Here is a 25093-nt window from a genome sequence, read left to right as displayed (position 1 = left end):
ATAAAACCCTATATCCTAATTTTCATCTCTTTCCATTTTCTCTTCAGATCGGAGAAATTATACCGTCACTTTGTGTATAGCTAGCTATAGAGCAAAATCGCGAGCAAATCAAAAGGTCGTATGTGACTGCAATCCTATACGCGCTGATGTGGGAATAAGAGATCCCTTATAAATCAACTGGGTTTACTTCGGAGGAAACACACAATAGATTGGGCAGCAACCTTACGAATGTTGTGTTTATTCAGAAGAAAATCCCTCAGCGGTCAATGCGACCTTATTTTCAGCTCAGGTTTACATCATATATACCTGAACTCAAATTTCCATGATTTAAATAGCTTCAACGGGCTTAAAAGTGGAGAGGGGTAGAGAATAATCACCGAAGAGGAAAAAATGGCGATTTTATTAGTGGTTTCAAAGACGTTCGGTTGCTCTGGTTTTCTCCAGTATTTACATTTAGGTTGCATTCCTGCACAAAGTTCCCTGAGAGTAAATCCCGGTGAGTTCAGTGGGACTTACTTCTGAGTAGACCTTCAGAGGATCGCCTTATTAAATGCCATTTCTCCCAGATTTTCCTATAACTACCCACCCACCCGCTTGTGTGGGGCTTCCTTTCCCTTCCTATGAACCTCAAAGATCTTCTCGACAACAATTGAACATTTATTTAGCTCCGTGCGGCGCCCCTGCAACAAATCAAAATGGAGGTGCTATTGCTATAGGATCTAACCACTGGGACCAGAGCCTGGCACTCTTATGGTATATTTCTATATTTATAGCGCATCTCGATTTTGAGTAACAGTCAGGTCGTCCGAGTTTCCGATCGCTTTCCAACTCCTGTCCGCCGATAATTAGACTCACGTCCATTTTACATGTTATTTGCTTATGAACATTTTGCAGAGCGGATCCTGCTCCGGCAGGTTGCTGCATGTCTCCGCTCAGCCGCTAGAGGGCGCCGCTCGCCTCTCTTCCGGGCTGTGACTTGATCAAGGCAGAAGCCCCAGATAATTAGTTTTAGGTATAAAATATTCGATCATGGAAATATTCTTTGCCTTATCCTAGGATAGGGAGCCTGTAATATATGTTAAAACGGTTAATTTTTTTATTATCTCTCCGAATTGTTTTACCAGCCCTGGCCCCCCAAATTATTGTAGCATCCACTGAAAATGCAGGCAATGTAAGCAAATGTTAAATCTAATTTTTTCCTGTGCAAAACCTAATTAGCCATTAAAAAAAAAAAGAGGAGAAGGTTAACGCCAGCGCCTGAGACGGTTTTTGTTTAATAATCCTATTACTGACGGCTCATCATGTATAAAATGGTGCTGTAGGATGCAAAATTTTCCACTTGTTTGTGGGGAGAAATGTATAAGCGCAGGAGGCAGGCCGGGGCGCGATGGAAGGCAGGCAGACAGGCACACGCCTCAAATGTAAGTAGTTGTCCTCTGCTCTTATCGCAGTCAAAATAGAAATGTTGTCTCTGCTCCGGGAGAAGTTGTCTCCAAATAACCTGCCAGGAACCGCTGTTGGGTCTTTTGGTCGTTGTTGCTGTTTCCCTGCAGAGAGTAAAAGGCGATACCTTGGAGAATTAGAGCGGTTTCTCTTCGAGGTTGTTTTCCCCCCTGGAAAGGGGACTAAATGATGCGCAGCTCCATCTCTCTGCCCTCCACCCCACCCAGCGCCAAGACTAGAATTCATTGCCCTCTCCTCTGATCGGCGCAAAGCTGCAGCGATCCACAGCTTTTAAGGCTGCGATCCTTTAGCTTCACAGGAGTCGGTGGGGCTTGCTAAAGAGTAAGCTGTCATGCTTTGGGGAATTTAGCTTTCCAGTTCCCAGCGACTGGCAACAGCGAGCTTTCTTTTTTTAAGATAACAACAACCATAATATTTATTAAATATTTTCTGGGGTTACAAAAGTAGGTGCATGGTCTGCATTTTCAGGTCGTAGAGTCTTCTCTACAGATCAGTTGCATTCGATGTGAGACAGGGAGCTTTTTCAAAACAAAAAAAACCCCACCCTGTATGTTTTCAAGCCGCCTCAAGTCTATCTTACCTGATGAGTTCAGTACTTTAGGAAGGGGTCTCCCCCCAAAAAAATAGATCTCTTTTAAAATTCCATAAGCAAGGTCAACGAACAACAGGAAAGAGATTCGTCCCCCTAAAACGCACAGTAACGGATAGGCAGTCCGCTTGATATTTTGTAAAAAAAATAATAATCTGAGTGTGTGTGGGTGTGGGAGAATAGAAGGGGACCTGGATAGTAGTTAGTTAGTTAGTTAGTTAGTTAGTTAGTTAGTTAGTTAGTTAGTTATTTTTGAAAGAGGGGTTTGCAAGGATAATTGAAGCGGGAGTTAGAAGCAGGTTTCGTTTTCCAGGGAAATTGTCCGGAGATCCATTCTACCTCCACCACTTTTTGCCCCGCGGAATGCGAGGTAGCGAAGGATAACCAAAGCGCGTTAGCGGCGGCCAGACTCCCGCCTCCCCCGCAGACAAAAGACAAAAGACATTCCATCCGATTGTTACGTCCGCAAACAAACGCGGCGTGATCATTAGGGAGGGAAATTCCTGACAGATCGCCCTGTGTTTCTTTCCCTCCCCCCCCCCCGAAGTTGACCCGGCTCCGTGTTTGAGAAAATGTTTTTGGGTTTTTTTTAACAATGCAGACATATCGGCCTAGATTTTATTTTATTTTATTTTATTTTATTTTATTTTATTTTATTTTATTTTATTTTATTTTATTATTTTCGCCTTTCTTCGGCCCGATCCTAAACGCATTATAGCGAAGCGCGCGCGGGGCTTTATTCGTTTATTTTAAGCTCCCTGAAAAATCCCTTTGGCTGAACTTCTCTCCCTCGCGTTCTCTCCGACACACGGAAGAATTGGGCTTCGCTCTTTTAAAAACCTCTTTCCCCACGAGAGGAAAGAGATCTGCATTTTCACTCAAACTAGAGCAACTGCTTAGGAATCGCGGATCCCCTCGGATCCTACTTTCGCTTTCTTGCTTCCGGCCCCTTCGGAAACAGATCCGTCAGCGGGGACCGGGGATCTGAAGGAGAATTTTTATTTTCACCACTTTTCTTTCTCTAAGGGACTGTGAAAGGGAAACAAAAGGCTGCCATTCACACGAGAAGTCAAAGGCGCTAAAGGAGGAATCCGGGTTCAAACGGGCGGGCGTGTGGGGCGTGCGTGTGAAATACATAACAGAACCTGATTTATTTTCGTCTAAAAAAAAATGATGAAAACTCCTAAAACGAACAAGTCGAAAAAAGAGCAAGGGTTTTTTTGTGTGTGCGTGTGGTGGTGAGAAAGGTGAATATAAAAGAAAAGGGAGAAAGAAGCTGTTTTAAAGGAGACGAACTGCAAGGCGATAGGACCCGCAGCTTCCCGGGTCTTTTATAAAATCATACAATTAGAGAGTTGGAAGGGGCTAGAGAGTAATCTAGTCTAACCTTTCTGGCAACGTGGGTTTCTCTTGAAAAGCTAGAACAGAACCCCTTGACCGCAGTGGTTTGCCGATTTTAAATAATAATAATAATAATAATAATAATAATAATAATAATAATATTTTAAATATATTAACTGTCCCGCATTTTAAAGTGGATCTGAGTACGTTTACATCCGTTTCATGGGCGGGGGAGTCCATTGAGGATCCGGGATTAAAACGTGCAAGGCTCGGCTTTTATTCAAAATATAATAAATTAAATCCATCGGGGCGCTGGTCTTTTGGTATTCACTATAGCGGGTCTGCGAGGAGCAGACAAATAAACCAAAAATTAACCCCACTTTGGAGAAGCGTGTGCAGGTAACACACTCTGTAAAAAAAAAAAGCGATTAAAGTTTCCTGTAGATTCGAGGCAGCGTGCAAACGCTTTTTAAAGCGTTGTGACTCCGACGCTGCACTCCTCTTCGGCACCGTTACTTGAACTTGCTTCCGAGTAATTGTAATAATAATTTTATTATTTATATGCCGCCCGTTTGTCTCATTGAAATATCCTCCGTTGCAAAGGTCCCGTTTTTAAAAATCTCATTCGGATTGTGCAAATGTATTGTTGGATCGGGGCCGGCGCATTTCCCGGCAGACGGACAACTCTGGCAACTTTCTTTTGGGGTGTACATAAGTCTTCCCCGCCCCCCTAAGGAAGGAAGGCTGCTCAGTGACTGGAATGGACTGCAATATCTTCCTTCCACCAGGCCTACCGCCGCCTTTGAGTCGCAGAAAGCGTCCCCGCGGATCTTCCGCGCGTCCTCGCTTCACACGTTCATTTCAACACGGGAGAGGGGACCTGAACGAAGCAATCGCTCGAAATGCCACGTCGACAGCTTTTAGGAGGCCGGGTTTCCACCAGGCGCTTGGCGATCTTCGTTTCGGCCCGTTGCGCGAGTTCTCTTGGTGTTTACGCGGAAATAACTAGGGTTCCAAGCAGCTAGTCCCGAGTGAGGTTTAAAGCCAAGCGCAGCGCTGCAGCGGAACCTTCTAGTTGAGGATCGGGCTGATTGTTGGTACTGGCGTCGGAAGAGAGGTTTCTGAATCCAGCCTCTTCGGAAAACTGGATTTATTTCTTCCGTTCAAACAGAGGAAAACCTCCCGGATCGCATTCCCTTGTCAGCCATCGCGGTCCTTAAACAGACTGCGGCTTCTCTTCAGTTCCCTAAACTTACATGCAAAAGAAATGGGTCGTGCAAAAACTAATTTCTGGCCAGCGCATTGGTTGGCATTTTATTTTATTTCGGTCATTTCGTTTTTGTGTATTGTCTGGGTTGATTCCGTTCAAGCCAAGCTGCCGGAATCGTTGGATTTTAAGCCTATCCAGTCTAGATCGAGGAACGAATCTGCGCGGATGGTCACGATCCCGGAGTCAAAGGAGCAAAAATGCCCATCAAATAAATCCTGCAGTAAAAATAAAAGGTAGCTGGCCTCGAAGAAAAAAAGGAAACGGGGAAAAACAAAAACAAAATCGATCTCAGGGCAATACCTTTTATTAAGCCGACGAAAAGCTGGGGTATATTTTTAGGGACCATAAAATCGCTATTTTATTTTATTTTATTTTATTTTATTTTATTTTATTTTAGTAAGGGGAGAGGTGATGACTGGATTTTGAATGGGGTTGGCGGGATCGGGCGCTTCTTGGATCCAAGAAGGCCTCTGGGCACCTTTTCGGGATGCGCTGCAGTTTCTGGGAACGAGTCCGCTCCTTGTCTCCCTCCTCCCGGTTTTCCCTCCGCCGCCCCTTGGCTGGATCAAGCCCCCTCGGCAAGGGAGGGGAAGGCCGTTTTCCAGGGCAGAGGCTCCTCTTTGCTCTCAGTGTGTGTTCTGTAAAGTTGTGACAGATTATTAGTCAAGGGAGGGGATTCACAGTTTGATGGAGATCTAACACACTCTGGACCATCCATCCTGCGGCCTCCTTCATTCATCGCGAGGAGCAAAGACAGAAGCAAAAAAACCCCAAGCCAGCCGCGGGGAAACGCCTTTCCTCCAAAGCGATTCATCACCGCAGGCTGAATTGAGAAAGCTTTTTTTCCTGTGCTTTCAGCCAAATTCCGCTTTCCTAGCCACCTCTCCGCGTGCTTAGCTCAGAAAAGAGCCATCATCACTCCGAGGGGCGATTTATATGCCGCCCTGTTAACGTGAAATAAAGATCACGTGTGCGTAACTGATTTCACACGTGACGTTTTTCCGACACCCGTGTACACCATCACGAGTGAAGGACACTCGGGAGGCTGCTTTTGTACGAAGCGGTCAGAAAGGTTACATCTTTCATCATTCTAAGGAATGACACACCCGCGGTGGAATATAGATAACCATGAGGTATATCTCTCTCTGTGTGGACACGTGTTCCCCGACTAATATCTCCAGTGAAGGGAAGATTGAACTGCATGCCGCAAACACTCAATGCCATCTAAAGCTCGCCGTAGAAAAGAGCTCAGGCTGCGTAGAATCATAGCATCACATAATTGGAATGGACATCCAGGGTCATCTAGTCCAACTCCTGCAATAATGGAATCTCCACTAAAGCATCCATGACAGATGGCCATCCAACACGCAAGGGAGAAGAGGCCACCACCTCCGGATAGCGAAACCAGAGTCATGGCCCGAAATCTTTGCAAGCGAACCCAAGCTTAGCCAACGTGGCGCCCTATATATATATATGATTGTTATTATATTAAATTTGTATACCGCCCTATACCCAAAGGCCTCAGGGCGGTTACAACATAAAATCGTCGTATTAAAAAACAACAAAATAAATAATAATAACAAAAACAAACGCTGTAAATCGCAAGTCTCAGTAGCCCTGACCATCATCTCCCTTGCTTCTCCTCGGTCGTTTCTTTTCGGTGCTGTTCCTCGATTCTTAGCCTGGAAACCCCATAGAAATCGGCCTGGGGCGGGGGGTGTTGCTCACTTCCAAGAAGAAACATGGAGGTGAAAACCTCGGGGGAGCTTGCGTGAAACACGTAGGCCAGGAACGTTTATACGGGTAGCATAACCTTTGCTTTTATGCGGGTGGCATAACCATTCCTTGCTCCGGTCGCAGGGTACGTCAAACGGTATTAACTTGGGGACGTACTCTACCTTTCATGCGCATTTGTTCGCTCTGCGGCGAACAATTTGCAATTCTCAGCAGCGCTCAGAAAACGGCAGTTCCCAGAATTCTTTGAGAGGGGACATGTGTTTTGAATGTGCTGCCGACTTCAAAGTTATAGGATTGCGCGCAGGCCTGCTAAAGAGGACTTTTGCTTTGCGCATGGGAGAGCACGACAAAGGAACGCGTTTCTTCTGGGTTGATTCATTCATACATAAATTTAGGATGCCTCTCTGCATCCCTTTTGTTGCTGTTGTTTAGTCATTTAGTTGTGTCCGACTCTTTGTGACCCCCTGGACCAGAGCACGCTGGGCACTCCTGTCTTCCACTGCCTCCCACAGTTTGGTCAGACTCATGCTGGTAGCTTCGAGAACACAGTCCAACTATCTCGTCCTCTGTTGTCCCCTTCTCCTTGTGCCCTCCATCTTTCCCAACATCCAGGGAATCTTCTCTTCTCATGAGGTGGCCAAAGTATTGGAGCCTCAGCTTCAGGATCTGTCCTTCCAGTGAGCACTCAGGACTGATTTCCTTAAGAATGGATACGTTTGATCTTCTTGCACTCCATGGGACTCTCAAGAGTCTCCTCCAGCAGCATAAATCAAAAGCATCAATTCTTCGGCGATCAGCCTTCTTTATGGTCCAGCTCTCACTTCCATACATCACTACTGGGAAAATCATAGCTTTAACTATACGGACCTTTGTTGGCAAGGTGATGTCTCTGCTTTCTGCATCCCTTTACCTGGGCGTAAGCCCTGTCGAGCTCCCTACTCCTCGATCCGTGCAGGATTGCGCTGTGAATTTGAATGAATGGCTCGAGAATAATAAACACGAGCGAGGTAACTTCGGATTCTCTAGACTAGAGAGAGGTAACCGTTCGCAGGTTTTCTTATTCCAAACATTTCGCATCTCCCCAAGATTCCTCTCTTAATTTCTTGTTTACGGAGATCGCCCAAGATTCCTCTCTTAACCTCTTTGTTTCGCGGAGAGATCTCACTGCGCACCTCGGAGGCATTGACTATTTTTGGATTTTGAAGCAAAAATGGTTTAGACACAAGCAGTAAAGTGACCCCTAACCGGAAAAGAAATAAACCCGAAATCCGCCCCCCCCAGCTCTTAAGAAACGCTTTGTTTTAGGGAGAGATCACCACCAATTTCAAGACACGGCTCATCTGAAAATTACGTTGGTCGATTAAGGAAAACTGTGGGGGATCATCAATCTGCGAAGGGATTTTATTGCTGGCAGAAGGAGAGCTATGGGCACATTTCTTCATTTTCCTTCAGAGATGCTACTGCCATTGTAAAGGAAGGCAAAATGGTAATGACGGTCTTCTCTAGCAGCATTTTGTTCCTGGTTAAATCGTCGCGTCTCACACAGCCTCTCCCCGCTGACCAAGCCTCCAAAAATCGCCTATACTGTAGTGAAGTTTTGGTAACTCTAGAATTGTTACAATGAAATCGTTAATCCAAGTGGGGTTAACGGACGAGGGTTTTTTAAGAGACATAGAGGGCAGACCCACACCATACATGGAAAAAAGCATATCCTATGTAAATTAAAAGCACAAAAACGTCCCCTCAAAGACGTAGGTTAACCCATGGATCTACAATTCCAAGCACCCTGAGCAAACTATAGTTCCCAGGATCGGGAGGGGAGCCATGTGCTTAGAGAAAGGTTTCTCTACAGGGCAGAGCAGCGTCCCCTGATACTTTTGAGACTGAGACTGCAAACCTTTCACCTGGCTGGAACATACCTCGGCGTCGGTATCCACAGATTTGCGCCTTAGGGGTGTAGCTTTGCAGCGGCGAACCTAAGCAAGCGGTCCTTTGAAAGTCAGTACACCGAGAATTGTGTTGCGATACGCCTCCCGTTTCTAAAACCGTGTTAGGCGGAGGCAGTGCTTTTTAAAAAATATATATTTAGGGGTACAGTACTCTCATTTTCCTACTCATATTGAAATACTGCCCCTCAATGAGGCCAAACTTAAATTCACAAAATGTTTAGGGGTACGCGTCCCCCTGCCTCCCTTCAGAAAAAAAAGCACTGAGTGGAAGTAAATATGTAATAGATTTTCTGTTGTTTAGGATGGGGGAGCGATCCTCCAGGTCGTTAATCCGGCTTAGTCCACTTGGCTCGAAGTGGAAACCCTCCGGAAAACATGGTCTGTAAGTGACTTCACTGTCGTGCACGAGAGTCCCATTGGCACCCCGCCTAACACAGCTAAACTGGTTTAAATCGGGTACATTGCGGCTGCGCCTTTAAGGCTTGGCTGCTCCACTTGCGATGCTGTTGCTAATGGCTGCTGAAAAACAAGGCATCGCTTCAAAAAGAAAATCGAATGTATACACTTTGCAATCAATGCTGGCTTTAGGTATTCGAAATGGGGAATGACACCTACGCTCGCGAAAAAAACCGGTTTGAACATCACTAGTGAAAAAGGAAACCGGACTCCAAACCAGGGAAGGAGAGACTATTGCTGGACCCCCAAACTGACCTCACCCCCCCAGGTAGTACGTCTAATGGCCAGGAATGACGGCACCCCATAGTCCAGGGGGGTTCTCCACCAATTTAAATTAATTTTTAATATTCTCCAGCCTTTTAAATGTGTCTGTGGAAAGGGGGCATTCTTGTTTTGCTGTTTTGTTTTACTTATTTTCATGTTTTCCCCCTGCATTTTATTCTATGAACAACCCTGAGATCTTAGGATGAAGGGTGGTATAATAATAATAATAATAATAATAATAATAATAATAATAATAATAATAATACAATCAAAAGCTGGGGGAGGATCGCTCTGAAGCCTGAGAGCCATAGCCATCCAAACAATCTGGAGACGCCATAGATTCAAAGCACACTACTTCTCCCGAGAATCCTGGGAAATGTGGTTTGTTAAGGGTGCTGGGGGAAAGTAAGGGGTAAACTACAGTTTCCAAGATTCTTGGGGGGAGGGTGTCACGTGGTTTAAATGTGCGGTGCGTAGGCAGTCCTATTTAGGAAGGGGAAGAGCGTCAGAGCTTTGGCCATCTTGGCTGCAAGCTTCTCGGGGCAGCGACCTCTCTTTGCAATGATGGCGGTGCTGATGGTAGTTTGGGCATAACAACATAAAATGTCTACCTCGGGGTTCTGGTGGGTGCTGTTTGTCAGCGAGGGCGAAAGAGGGAAATTAATTGCAAGCAATTAATAATTAATCCCTTTTCAAACAGCTTTATTATCTTCTCCTCCCCTCTTCCTCCTCCTCTCCCCCCCACCCTGCACGAACCAGAGGGAATTTCGCCTGATAACCCCCCAAAGACCAAATGTCAAGTTTAACCAAATAGTTATTGCTTTATCAAGCCGAGCCTGCAAATAAATTAATCAAAAGCAAATATGTCCTGGGCGAGCCTCATTTGCCCATAATGGATGGAGAGGAAGCTCCGCCGATATTATTGTCTGTCATTCAATCTAACAAAGTGAACATTTATTGCATATATATTAAAAATTATCCCTTAATCGAGCGGGGGAAACGGGGGGGGCGGTTAGGCAGTTATTGGAGTCTTCCCAGAGGTGAGGTCTCCCTTGGATAGAATTTGGGAGGAAGTGGCGGGGGGGGGGGTGCTTTCTCTTATCGCCACCCCCCCCCAAAGAAATAAATGTGAAGGACTTGAAAATGCATTGGGTCTGCAGTGACACTGAGCTGCTTAGCTAAGCGACCCCAGGAAAATGATCAAGTTGAAAAAGGAGGGTCTGAGAAGCACGGTGGGTGTAAGGAGGTGTACGAAGGGGGGGGATTATTCCCCCCCAGGAAGGGGTGGCTGGGCAGCCTAGCCAGCCAGGGAGAAATACCAGGTTCCCTTTGTCTCCCTTTCTGGGACGCATCATTTTCTAATTAGGCATAAAATTGCCTTCATACACTGGGATCGCCGGCTTCATAAACATAACCATTATGGTTCATAAAGGAGTCCATTGTGGCCGCCTCTTCTCAAAATAGAAAAGAAATTTGGAGAGGTTCAAGAAAGGACCTTCTCTCCTCTCTCTCCCCCTCCTCATGCCGGCTTTGTTTCCCTTTTAGGGAAGATGGATGGCCAGTGTCTCCCCAGATGATGACTTTGGCCCAGTACATTGTCCAAAAGGGAGAATATATCTCATAATCATCACAATAATAATAACATGGAGAATTATAGAGTTTTCTTCCAGAGGAGACAGATCGGTTCCCGGGGCTGGGGGGGCGGGCAAGGGGACAGTGTGGAGACGAACAGGAGGGCGGAGAGAGGGGCAAGTCGAAGAGGATTAATGAGGATGTCTAAGGGAGGAGACGCGGTATGGGACAAGGGTGGCGCTGTGGGTTAAACCACAGAGCCTAGGGCTTGCTGATCAGAAGGTTGGCGGTTCGAATCCCCGCGACGGGGTGAGCTCCCGTTGCTCGGTCCCTGCTCCTGCCAACCTAGCAGTTCGAAAGCACACCAGAGTGCAAATAGATAAATAGGTACCGCTTCGGCAGGAAGGTAAACGGCGTTCAAAGTGCAAGTAGATAAATAGGTACCGCTTCGGCGGGAAGGTAAACGGCGTTTCCGTGCGCTGCTCTGGTTTGCCAGAAGCGGCTTAGTCATGCTGGCCACATGACCCGGAAGCTGTACTCCGGCTCCCTCGGCCAATAAAGCGAGATGAGCGCCACAACCCCAGAGTCGGTCATGACTGGACCTAATGGTCAGGGGTCCCTTTACCTTTACCTTTAAGGGAGGAGAAGACTGGGGAAACTGGAATGAGCTAGCCAGAGAGGCTGAACTAGGAGAGACGGCGACTGGGAATAGCTGTGCAGGCTGGAAGGAGCTTCAGGCCTGGTGGCTGATGAACAGGCATCAGAATTAGTGAAAAGACGAATGGGAAAAGGTTTGGGCAAAGAAGTAGCTTATGGAAATTGTGAACACTGCTCTGTCGGATGGTTAGAGTCTGGTGCTGATAACGCCAATGTTGCAGGTTCAGTCCCCTTATGGCTCAGCTGCAGATCCCTGCATTGAAGGAGATTGGACTAGAATCAACTGTTCTCAACCTGTGGGTCCCCAGATGTTGTTGGACTACAACTCCCATCATCCCTGAGCTCTGGCCTTGCTAGCTAGGGGTGATGGGAGTTGTAGTTCAACAACATCTGGGGACCCACAGGTTAAGAAAGGCTGATCCTTAGGGTCCCTTCAGAGTGGACAATTGTAAGATCATGGCCACGCAGCTCAGTATTGAGACCCCCTCCAAGTGGGGGTTTATTCAGTGTGTGCTCTGCGACGCAATGTGGCAGATTTATTCTGCTTTGTTAGTGGTTCTGTGCTGTTTCCCCAATGCTGCTACCGTCACATGTTGCCTGTCTAGAAGCACATCTGTGGCACGAGAGAGTTAGCTTAATATCAGCAGGAAATGACAGGGCATCTCACTGGTTGGAACCGAAAGCAGTGCGGCCATGGCAAAACGTTTACAGGTGCAAACGGTATTAAAAGTGTGATAATGTAAGAACCGGGACGCGGGTGGCACTGTGGGTTAAACCACAGAGCCTAGGACTTGCCAATCAGAAGGTTGGCAGTTCGAATTCCCGTGACGGGGTGAGCTCCCGTTGCTCGGTCCCTGCTCCTGCCCACCTAGCAGTTTGAAAGCACGTCAAATTGCAAGTAGATAAATTGGTACCGCTCTGGCGGGAAGGTAAACGGCGTTTCCGTGCGCTGCTCTGGTTTGCCAGAAGTGGCTTAGTCATGCTGGCCACATGACCCAGAAGCTGTATGCTGGCTCCCTCGGCCAATAAAGCGAGAAGAGCGCCGCAACCCCAGAGTCGGTCACGACTGGACCTAATGGTCAGGGGTCCCTTTACCTTTTAATGTAAGAACCACTTTGATACCATCCTAAGCACAAATCGTCAATAAGAAGGATGCCTGGAGAAGCCCCAAATCTACACTTGACTGGCAGGGTTTCAGTAGCTATATACAACTGATGTGTAGACACACACACACACACACACACACACACACACACACACACACACTATAGACAGTTGAATCCCATTGACTGTCCATCCTGCTATATACTGACTGTCACCTTTTGAATTCACATTGAATTCAATGGGAAGGAGCTGAATACACATGTCACTCAGAAGTAAAGGTAAAGGTACCCCTGCCCGTACGGGCCAGTCTTGACAGACTCTGGGGTTGTGCGCCCATCTCACTCAAGAGGCCGGGGGCCAGCGCTGTCCGGAGACACTTCCGGGTCACGTGGCCAGCGTGACAAAGCTGCATCTGGCGAGCCAGTGCAGCACACGGAACGCCGTTTAGCTTCCCGCTGGTAAGCGGTCCCTATTTATCTACTTGCACCCGGGGGTGCTTTCGAACTGCTAGGTTGGCAGGCGCTGGGACCGAGCAGCGGGAGTGCACCCCGCCGTGGGGATTCGAACCGCCGACCTTTCGATCGGCAAGCCCTAGGCGCTGAGGCTTTTACCCACAGCGCCACCCGCGTCCCTCTCAGAAGTAAGCTCTACTAAATCCAGTGGGGCCGGAGGCTGCAATTCTGAGTAGGTTCGTATAGGCATGCACTACTCAATGTGCTGCACTTCATTTGGTTCATGTCCAGAAATTTAAAAGGCAAGCTTAATCTTTGGGGATTGTAGATGGCCAGGTACTCAACAGAAGCTCAACACATTGACTTAAAAGTGTATCTGTGTGATAGTTTGTGTACTCCAGGATAAAGTCTATACATAAAAACAGAAACCAGAGCTATTAAAAGAACTCACTGTTCTGTCCTTTGCTGCTTGCTCTGTTACAATGTCTGACTGCATTTCAAAATACAGTGGTACCTCGAGTTGCATACACTTCAGGTTACATACACTTCAGGTTACAGTCTCTGCTAACCCAGAAATATTACCTCGGGTTAAGAACTTTGCTTCAGGATGAGAACAGAAATCGTGCTCCGGCGGCGTGGCGGCAGCAGGAGGCCCCATTAGCTAAAGTGGTACCTCAGGTTAAGAACAGTTTCATTTTAAGAATGGACCTCCAGAACAAATTAAGTTCTTTACCTGAGGTACCACTGTATTTGACATTTTTTTTAAACTCTTCCTCCACCCCGATGATTGCAGAGGCTGGGAATGGATAACTGAGGAGATGCTATGAATTCCTAAAGACAGGGAGATGTCACCCTCCCCATGTAACTTTGTAAAATACCTTTTTAAAGACCTTAATTTCTCTTTCTACATTTGTCACATCTGTATCCTGTTTTTCCTAGAAGGAGCTCAAGGTGGTGTATATGGTTCAGCCCCCCCTTATTTTTACAACAGTCCTGCAAGGTAGGCTAGGTTGAGAAGTAACAAGTGGCCCAAGGTCACTCAGTGAGCTTTGTGGTGAGCGAGGATCTGAGCTAACATCTCCTCAGTCCCACACAATCCGACAGTCATATCACTAAAAACATGGGAATGAGAGAAGTCAGGGCTTCTGTCTATCAGGAAAGACTAAGCTCTGATCTGCAAAGCATCCCAGGAGCCCAAAGATTTGTTGCGTTTACAGATTGTGAAGGATTATTGTTTTGCGATGAATAATTGCCCTTTCATAGAATGATAGAATTGCAGAGTTGGAAGGGAAGCACCAGGGTCATCTAGTCCAACCCCCTGCAATGCAGGAATCTTTTGCCCAATGCGGGGCTCAATTCCATAACCCTGAGATTAAGAGTCTCATGCTCTACCAGGTGTGCCAGTATTTAAAACACATGCAAAGGCTCAGTTCTGGCACGAAGTATTACACTAGACTTCTCAAATAGTTCTCTCTCTTTTCTGAGTACAGTGGTACCTCGGGTTACAGACGCTTCAGGTTACAGATGCTTCAGGTTACAGACTCCGCTAACCCAGAAATAATACCTTGGGTTAAGGACTTTGCTTCAGGATAAGAACAGAAATTGTGTGGCAGTGGTGCAGCAACAGCGGGAGGCCCCATTAGCTAAAGTGGTCCCTCAGGTTAAGAACAGTTTCAGGTTAAGAACGGCCCTCCAGAACGAATTAACTTCTTAACCTGAAGTACCACTGTATTCAGCCCCAAACACAGTCAGACTGCACTGTATTTAGCCACTAGACCAAGGAGCCAAATATACTACTATTGCCAGCCCCTCGCTCCTGTGCACTTTTCTTTATTTCCTGTGCAACGGATGAATAAACGGTCAAGGGTTTTTTCCCCCCTCCTCTCCTGCCTAGGCCAGGCCAGGCCGAGCCCTGCTGGGAGCACAAGCACTAAGTGGATAGAGATGGATGGAGCCACTCCAGTCCCGCAACGTGGCGTCAGGCCTGGGACAATTACTGTCTCCTGAATACTGCTGGACAGCCTGGACTGCCACTGACCTCGGCACGCTGGCCCACTGGCAGCCCCGAGGAGTTTCTCCCCTGCAAATTGCCGGCTTGCTCTTACAATAAGCTGATTTGACACAAATAACTCTCATGCTGTGTCTACGCTTGTGTGACCTCCTGAACTGGGGCAGAGACCCTTCTGCCTCTCACGTCCACAGGCACAGAGCTGACTGGAGCTTCTGTCTATCATCTATCTATATCATCTATCTATATCATCTATCTATCATCTATATCTATCTATCTATCTATCTATCTATCTATCTATCTATCTATCTCTATTATCTATCTATCTATCTATCTATCTATCTATCTATCTATCTATCTATCTATCATCTATCATCTATCTATCATCTATCTATATCTATCTATCATCTATTTATCTATCTATCATCTATCTATATCTATCTATCATCTATCTATCATCTATCTATCTATCTATCTATCTATCTATCTATCTATCATCTATCTATCTATCTATCTATCATCTATCTATCTATCTATCTATCTATCATCTATCTATCTATTTATCTATCTATCTATCATCTATCTATCTATCTATCTATCTATCTATCTATCTATCTATCATCTATCTATCATCTATCTATCATCTACCCTACCCTATCCTATCCTATCCTATCCACGTATCTACATCATGTGTAGGCAAACTAAGGCCCAGGAGCCGAATCCGGCCCAATCGCCTTCTAAATCCGGCCCACAGATGATCTTGGAATCAGCGTGTTTTTACATGAGTAGAATGTGTGCTTTTATTTTAAATGCATCTCTGGGTTATTTGTGGGGCACAGGAATTCATTCATTTCCCCCAAAAAAATATAGTCTGGCCCCCTACAAGGTCTGAGGCACAGTGCTGAAAAAGTTTGCTGATCTACATACATACACACACACACAGAGCCGCTATTATGTCATAGGAGATCCTTACTGCAACCAAATGCATAAGGAATTAAGGCCAATTGTTGCTACCTTTCTTCACTTTGCACAATAGTGGCAGGATCCTGGAGGTTTCTAAGCAGAGGTTGGATGGCCATCTTTTCATGGATGCTTAGCTGGGATTCCTGCATTGCAGGCGGGTGGACTAGAAAGATGACCCTTGTGGTCCCTTTCCAACTCTTAAGATTCTATATGAAGCCATAGGTTAGCCACGATGAGAACCAGACTTCTGTCACCACCAGACGGGAGCTCCTATCACTGAAATGGCCAGAGAAGCCCATCTTAGAAACCCTGCCTTGCTCCAATGACTCTACAGCCAGCCCCAGGCCTCCACAGGTGATGTGGTCCAAAGAAGACCACACAAATGACTTTCTCTGGCACTCAACCCAGTTTTGGTGGCAGCAGTAAAAGGACTTTCAAAATGGACGTGCCCAGCTTACAGCATGCTGAACATGTCTGCTGTTGTCTCTGTGGACCAGCGGTCCTTTTCATCAAATGATGCTGTCGAAGGCACCTCAGACTGCCTGTCTAGTTGCAGAGGCTGGCAGTGGAGCTTGGCTCCTTTGGGCAGATGGTCATCAGCCTCCACCTGCCTACCTTCTTCCTTACAACCAGTCAGGAGGAGGCTCTGCCTGCCTTTGGCTCCACCTGCTGGTGGTCTCCCCACCTTCCGCCGTTCCACTGGGTGCTGGTGGTACTTTGAGCCTTCATCACGGGCATCTCCTGAGCCATGATGAACAGACACATGACAGATGCGATCTTTCGGTTCATTATGGACTACATCATGGATGGGGAGCCTGTGGCCCTCCAGCTGTTGGAGTCCATTGTCCATCAGCCCCAACGAGAATGGCCCATGCTCAGAAATGATGGGCTACATGCAGTATGGCATGGTTGATCATTTACACCAGTCAATGTTCCTGCCCAATTCATCTTGTGGAGTCAATACAGTATTGCTTAATACAACCTTCACCTCCCTGGTGCCCTTCCGATATGTTAGAATACAACTTAGATCAGCCCCAGCCAGCCCTCTGAAAGCTGTAGTAACGGAAGGGTCTAGTTGTGTACAAAACCAGTGAGTTAGCCAGAAATAGAGGTGCTTTGGGGGAACAATCACATGCAATCTGAGACATTGCACACCAAAACAATGGCCCCAAGACACAGTACTAATAGCCATAGCACTAGGGAGTAAAGGCAGTTGTTATAAGTAGTTTTCAAGCTCCCAACATCAATGCTGATATCTGTCTCACAAATCATTTAACGTTTTCTTCACAGATATCCTCAAAAGTGGCTAAAAACAAATTAAACAGAAACATTGTCATCAATAACAACCAACAACACACTTTAAAAAAAATAATCAATATGGTTATAGCCCAATCCGTTTCATTGCCCAGTTAAACTGAAGAAGGAGGCCTAAAAGTGGTGTGCATTTCAGTATCTGAAGCCTATTTACTCAGAAGTAAGTTCAGTGGGAGCCTAGGCCTTGCCAATCAGAAGGTTGGCAGTTCGAATCCCCGCAACGGGGTGAGCTCCCGTTGCTTGGTCCCTGCTCCTGCCAACCTAGCAGTTTGAAAGCACGTCAAAGTGCAAGTAGATAAATAGGTACCACTCCAGCGGGAAGGTAAACAGCGTTTCCATGCGCTGCTCTGGTTCGCCAGAAGCAGCTTAGTCATGCTGGCCACATGACCCAGAAGCTGTCTGTGGACAAATGCTGGCTCGCTCGGCCTATAGAGCAAAATGAGCGCCGCAACCTCAGAGTCGTCCGCAACTGGACTTAACGGTCAGGGGTCCCTTTACCTTTACCTTTAAGTTCAGTGGGACTTACAAGAAAGTAAGTGTGTTTAGTATTGCAGCCAGTCCTATGTGAGTTGAATGGGTCTGAACTGGTCAGTTGCCAAACCCTCCAGCTTAATGGGAGCATGGATTGAATCATGGATTCTTTAGATAGGGAAGGTGAGTTTGACATTGGGATGTTGTACCACATCTTGAAGGGGCACCATGTACACCACCTCGAGATCGCCCTGAGGAGATCGCTTTGGTGCTGCTAATGCAGCAGTTTGACAGACAGACAAATGTGGGATGTGAAACACAAGAGCAGTCAAGTACAACATCCCTAGAGTGGACATAAAAGGGGATGTCTGGACCAGCCAGTCGGGACTTCCTGTTTCCCCTGCCTGGGACAGACTTCCTCTACATGTGACCAGAGGTGGGCGTGGCCTCACCTGCACAGGTAACAAAAGCATAGGACTGGCCACTATCTCTCTCTCTATGACTACTTTTGTCAAAGAAGCAACATCTGCTTAGCCAAAGATGCTCCCTTGGCCTCCAGCCAAGAGAGGACAAAGGGACTGTCTCTTTATGGGATAGTTTCCAGGTGTATGTTACTTTTCTAAGCGAAGTCTGCTTGCTGGGATCCAATTGTGAACAGAATGTGAGTGAGTAAACTCTTTTTATACTTTTATAGAAGACTGTGTCGTGTCTTATCTTTTATGAGGGAATAAGGGGAAGATACCAGGACAGTTATTACAGAGGCTTTAGCGAGCCTGAGCAAACGCATCCGCTGTGAGTTTAAAAAGGGGGGTGTTACTCTGCTAAATTGTGAACTTGTTAACACAAGTTGGAAAGGCTATAATCAAACAATATATCCTCTCCTGCATCCCTGAACATTCCCACAACAAAGGCCAGTCAACAACATGACCTGGAAGCAGCCCTGCGCATTCACTTTCTCAGCATGCATGCACCTGAGCTCCCATCTACCTTGGAGCCAAAGACTTGCATCTCCCCCTCTGCAAAGCCGGGTTCCTGGATGTAGCCCTCATGCTGGTCATCCTATCACAGCAGCCTCCCTTCTACTGATCTGAAAGCCATTCGGAAATGGCCCTGGCTCAGCGCCACCAGGCCCCATCCGTGCCTCGCTCCCTCCGAGGGGGGTCGCCTTTTCTTCTGCCCTTCCAAGCCGTGCGGCCCGGGGGGCTTCTGCGGCTGACCTCCTTGGGTATCTATTGCTGGGGGAATGTTGACTTGGACGCTGTCTCCTTGTCTGCCCATTGAGAGCCGGAAGATTTATGGATTTTTGATATTAAATCCTTGCCATCATTAAGCCTGCTCTCCTGTTGACTTTCATTGACCCGCTGCCCTCCGCTCCCCCTTCCCGCCTCCTCCTTTTCTCCCGGCATGGAGGCCCGATCTCGTCTTCTCCCCTCCTTCGCCATTGTGGCCTCCGAGTCGACTGCTGTTCCTAATGGCCTTTGCATGTTTGCTCTGTTCTTGAACTTGGTGGGGGTCACGGAGTCTAGGCCCGGGTTACCCTCTGCCTGCCTGCCTCGCCCCGATCCCTAGCTACCAACTTCCTAATGACTTAAACAAACACCTTCCCCTCCACTAATGATCCCCCGGGCTCCCCTGCGCTCTTTGGGCGGTTTTGTTCAGCTGCGGGCCTGCCTTGGCCTTCGGATGCCTTGGCTTCTCTGACCTGAGTCATCAGCCGCTCTCCCCTTGCCTTGTCCAGTTCCCCAGGGCCAAAGGCCAACGCCGTGGGAGCCTTGCATGCCACCAGCTGCCTGGAGGTGACACCCCAGTCACAAAGGGAGAAAACCCTCTGCTCCCAGGCCAATGAATGTGCCCATTGATCTTCCCTCCCACCAGTGATGCTTGTTTATTTTTTTTCCCCTTGCCCCCTTTTAAATTGCTGCATGCAGGAGAATAGGAAGCAATAGCCCCCTATCTCCGGAAAAATTGGCTCTCTCATATGTCTTGGGGGTCTGTTTAATATCACGGCAGTCCATTTTGTCCTCTCTCTCTGCCACCAGAGCTGCTTGATGGTCTTTTCGATTCCGCCCTCCGCTCGCCCGCCTGCCTCCCTGTGCATTGGCGGCCTAGAGGTCCCCTTCCAAATGGATACTAATTGCAGGGGCTGCACACTGCTTGGCTGCTGCAATCGCCCCAGGGCTCCCAGGGCCTGCTCTTCAATGGCTTAATTGACAAGGGCTTGTCTCTAGTTAGGAGCAGCTGGTCCAAAGCATTGGCACATCAGGGCCCGCTTAACACAGCACCCTTGCTTCGCCTGGAGGAGGAGGAGGGGGGGAGAAAGGGAGGGTTAATCGTGGTTAAAATGAAGAAAGATTTATAGTCGGCCCCTTTGGGGAACATGACAGGAGACAGCTCCCAATATGCCTCCCTGCCCCGCTTTTCCTTAAGAGAGAGAGAGAGAGAGATTTCATTCATCAAATACGAAGTCTTGGCTACACATCCAGGAGCCTCATTCTGGCCACTATAAAGAAGAGGAGCTGGCACCTCCAGCCATCAGGCAGGCAAGCATCTTCCACAAGGTTGCCGCAGTCTCGAGCGAGCCTCCCTCCCCAAGCATGGATCTGTTGCTGAACAACTCTGCCCTCACTTCCCTAGTCCATGGTGATACCCTGTTTTCCCGAAAATAAGACAGTGTCTTATATTAATTTTTGCTCCCAAAGATGCTCTAGCTCTTATTTTCAGGGGATGTCTTATTTTTCCATGGAGAAGAATATGGTACACATTTATTGTCTAATTGTGAGTCAGCCAGACTCCGTCAGGGCAGGGCGAGCAGCAGGCGGCAGCTTGTTCTGGTGGCGGCATGGGCTCTCTGATTTAGAGACCTCACACTGCCTGAACAGCTCCGGCTGCGCTGCGGCCAATCAGTGAGCTGTGTGGCGGCACCCGCCACTACAGTCCAGAGGAATCAGACACCTTACGGTAGCTTCGGGGGCCTTATATTCCGGGGAGGCCTTATGTTCCGGGGAGGCCTTATTATCAGGAAGGTCTTATTTTTGGGGGAGGCCTTATATTACAGCGAGAGGCAAAACTGGAAGTAGGTCTTATTTTCGGCAGATGTCTTATTTTCGGGGAAAGGTGGTAGCAAACAGGTATGGTTGGGAATGCAGCAGAGCGGTAATATTTAGCAGGCAGCAGCACCATAAGTGGTCAGTGGTTTAGCATTCCCAAAGAAAATCCTGAGCTGTGTTCTCATAATGTCCTCCAGGGAGGTACGAGCAGTTCTCCAAGTGTTCAGATGAGCCCTGCCCAGGCTTTGGCCTCCATTTCTCCTGAAAGACCAGCTCCCAAATTCCAGGTGTTTGTAGGGACAAGCTGCAGTTGCTCAAAGGCACATGGTACATGCTCAGAGGCACTTTTCTTTATGATCTAGGTAAAAGGTAAAGGTAAAGAACCCCTGGACAGTTAAGTCCAGTTAAAGGCAACTATGGGGTTGTGGCGCTCATCTCACTTTCAGGGCAAGGGAGCTGACACCTATCCACAGCCTTCTGGGTCATGTGGGCAGCATGGCTAAACAGCTTCTGGTGCAAAGGTGCACTGTGACAGAAACCAGAGCGCACAGAAACACCGTTTACCTTCCTGCTGCAGTGGTACCTATTTATCTACTTGCACTGGTGTGCTTTTGAACTGCTAGGTTGGCAGGAGCTGGGACAGAGCAATGGGACAGAGCAATGGGAATTCACCCAGTCGCACGGATTCAAACCACCAACCTTCTGATCAGCAAGCCCGAGAGGCTCAGTGGTTTAGACCACAGCACCACCTGCTCTCTTAAGATCTGTTATAGATCTTTATGATCTATTACTTCCTAGTTGCTAGGGGCCTGACCACTGGTGGGAGGGAGTGTTGTTAAATGGCCCCAATGAAGAAACAAGGATCTAGACCTTATTGCTTTCATTGGGGAGTGGAATATTATTTATACAGAAAATTGCCTCTGTGCTTTCATTAAGGCTATAGTTTCATGTGCTAACGGAAAGGAGAATCAGGAAATTAAAGGATATGTGACTCACATAGTAAATTCAATAAGAAATTAGTGACTTAAAACAAACACATAGGCATCACCTAGCTAAGTAAGTTTACTTCTTGGTTTCAGTCAGAGGAAGTTGAGCACATGCTTAATTCTCCCAGTGATTTACTTTCAGGGAAACCAACATAGGATTGGGCTGTACAGCATGTGCTTATGTCTGCCACGGAAATTAATGGGATCTAAGCTTAAATTTGATTGAATCAGTCCCAAGGCCCCCTCCCTTCTTTTTGGACCTAGATTTGGTTTCCAACCCTCTGTTTAATATTTGATTTTAACATGAGAGTCACTTCCCTTTCTTTCCTGCGATGGCTATTTAGCTTTTTACAAAGCCAGCATGGTTGAAAAGCTGGGTTTTGTTGTCCCCATGTGTGGGAAATCCCTGGGACGTTCACCCACTTCGCCCCTGTGTGAATAAGGATAATGGTTTTCGGGATCCTCATTGAAATTTGAAGTTTTCTTAAACAGAAATTCCCTAACTTTTGCTCATTTTCTCCACTTTTTTTCCACTCTGCAGGAACAATGCCAACATTGAAGCCCTCGGTTGGAGTCTGCACAGTTGGAGATCTTTGGTGCCATTTTAGACATCTTTGGATTTCATCAATCAAACTGACTGCAATTTTCCATAAAAAACCCTGAATTTGGGTCAGAAAGTGGGCAAAGCAGATAAAGATCATTGGAGCTGTCTTATGAGATGATAAATAGATAGGCTTTCAGGCCAACAATGCAAGAGAATGCATTTTCCCCCCCGTTTTGCTAATTCACCCCCAAATGGGCCTGAATGCAGTGAGTCTAAACAATTTCTCCATGTTTTCCCATGGTTTAGAAGATGTCTTCACAGACTTGTCAATAGTAGCTTGACCTCTTTCCCCCCCTACAGAGTTAACTAAGTTTTTCCCCCCAGAATACAAAAAAGTCTTTCCCCCCTCCCTTCGGGAACAAAAACAAATAATAGAACATTTTTCCTTATCTTAGGAATAAAGAGGTTGTAGGTATCTGGAATGTAAAACAAAAACCAAAACCCATTCTAGGTGCCACTGACAGTTTGCATTAGGGACTGCCGCCTGAGCTTGCTGTGCTGAGTTTTAAAGCAATAGGAAAGGGCTGGACTTGCTCTTGAACTTGACAAACAGCCTTTTAAATAAGGCAAACCTGAAAGGTAAGCCATAGCTCTACCCACAGCCCAATATGCAGCAACGATTAAAAAGGGCTGAAGCTTTTAGATGCTGGAAAGTGGAGTGCGGATCTTAGGCACATGCACTTAGGACTTATGCTCCCCCTGCCCCCCCTGCAAACAAAGATATATAGGATTGGGATGTATGCCAATGTACTTTGGATATATTGCAGGATGGATCCATTTGCAAATCCCAGAATGAATCCTTGTAGTACAGGGTTGCCATCTTCTAAAGTGGACCCATGTAATTCTGCCTTTCTCTGGAGCTTGCCACACGTGCAGCAGCAGCCAGTAATGCTTAGCTATTCCCATGTTACCTCCTAGTATCGACACATCAAACTGCTACTAAAGAGACAAGAGCTGTGTGCGTTCTGGTCAGTTGGCAATCCCTCACCTCTCCCTGCTTGCCTATTAATAATCCTAACTAAAAGATTTGTGCAGTTGGAATGAAAAAAAAGAAGCACAGATATTGTTGTTTCCAGAAAAGCAACTGTTCTCTTAATTTAGTAATATCAAAGGTGTCACACTGAGAAAATTCACAATCATTCATCTGGACTTCTAAAATGGAAGGGCAAAAAGCTTTCAGGAGGGGTACCTGGGTTTTGTTTTTCTCCCCAATTCTCAGGAGCACCCAAATTTCTAGCCAACTCACTGGTTCTGTATGCAGACGAACTATTTGGTATGAAAACTGTTGGGTCCAGTTTCCTTGGCTTTAAAAAGTGACTATTTGACCTGAATTGATAATGTTCTTAAGACTTGAATATTAAAACAACCGTGAACATACACTTAAAATATGCTGCTTTTTTTTTTTAACAATTAAACTTCAAACATATCCAACAGCGAACTTTAGACCACGGATGGGAAAGCTGTGGTCTCCATGTTATTGAACTCCAACTCCCATCATCATTGGCCAGACAGGAGTTGGAGTCCAACAACATTTGCAGGTTCTCCAACCTTACTTTAGACCACGTCGAGAACCATGTCTGCCCCTACCAATATCTCTTTGCCCGTTACACTGAAACCTAAAACACCTTTCCTAAGGATGTACTCTAATTGATGTCCTTCAGCTTCCTGTGGTTGAATGCCCGAGATTTGTACAGCATGGTTACCAGACCTACCTATGACTCAGCTGTGTGACTCATCAAGTTAGCACATACATCTGCTTCAAGGAATTATGGGTTGGCATGTATATGACCACTGATGACAATGTGTTCCACTAAGTAACATGTATATATATATGAATGCACTTAATAAAATGCAGTATTGTCAGAACACTAGCATAGCATTTTTATTTAGTGTTCTTCTTGGCTTCTTCATGGCTGGAGCTCACTTACCATTGTCACCGTGTGTGTCACAAAAGATGCAGTTCTTTAAGCATGTTTAGATGGAATTAAGCTGCATGGGACTTCCATCCAACATCCTAAGACCTCTCTTGAGGCATTATAAATACCTTACTGTGTCTGAAGCGTTCCTGATCTCAGCTGCTGTCCACCTTCTCAGGCTTCAGAAGCTAAAATTGATCCCACAAAATTAGGGCAGACCAGGCATTGCATGCTACCCCGGATCTGTTACAACAACAGTGTTGAGGAGAGCAATTTCACTCCTAGAAAACATGTCACAGCAGGCTTCCAAGGGACCAGCGCTCCATTCGCCAGGGTAGATGCTAATAAGACTTGCACCAAGTCTTATTAGAGAATGTTAGCGGAGGCAGCAAAACATACTTTATTTTCTGCCACCACTACCGAGCCATAGGCATGGTCAATGTGCTCTAACTTACCTTATAGTGAGTTCTATGCTGTTTGTGCTCCAGCCATGATCTGACCTGTTTCGTTGTCTGCGGCTCTCTGGATTACCAAGGAGCCCTGTGCATTCTGTAGTGCTGGTGAGGGCACTCAAGACTGATGGTGTCAAATACCTGTCACATTTCACCATTCCATGGTGAAACGAAAGGCTTGACAAAAATCACCTGCTCTGTCAGCCAGAAAATCCCCCAGGGACAGACCATCTTAAGGGTGGGGACAATGGAGTTATCTCAATTATTCCGCCTCACGCCACAACTCAAAGCCATCCCTCCTACACTGAGACAAAGGGTGTGTCCTGCTCAGTGTGTTGTGATGATGACAAACTGAGACAACCCCATAGTTGTCATGGAGGCCATGTCCTGAGTTGGCCCATTTAATGCAGCTTCGGTGCAAATGTCACCCAGGACAACTGCCTTCAGAGTTCTTCAAAACCGGGCTCGAAACATTAG

The 25093-nt window shown here is 46.7% G+C and overlaps 1 long non-coding RNA gene across 1 annotated transcript; it reads left to right on the top strand.

Annotated features, from left to right (window-relative positions):
- The first annotated feature begins 1170 nt into the window (after positions 1 to 1170).
- Positions 1171 to 24114, top strand: LOC128420845 (uncharacterized). The gene is made up of 2 exons (XR_008332139.1): positions 1171 to 1421; positions 22186 to 24114. It is a non-coding gene; the product is annotated as an uncharacterized LOC128420845 (long non-coding RNA).
- Positions 24115 to 25093: the final 979 nt, after the last annotated feature.

The sequence above is a fragment of the Podarcis raffonei genome, chromosome 9 (assembly GCF_027172205.1).
Source record: "Podarcis raffonei isolate rPodRaf1 chromosome 9, rPodRaf1.pri, whole genome shotgun sequence".
Classification (NCBI taxonomy): Eukaryota; Metazoa; Chordata; class Lepidosauria; order Squamata; family Lacertidae; genus Podarcis; species Podarcis raffonei.
Note: the sequence above shows the minus strand (reverse complement) of the source record. Positions and strands in the feature narration are given on the sequence as shown.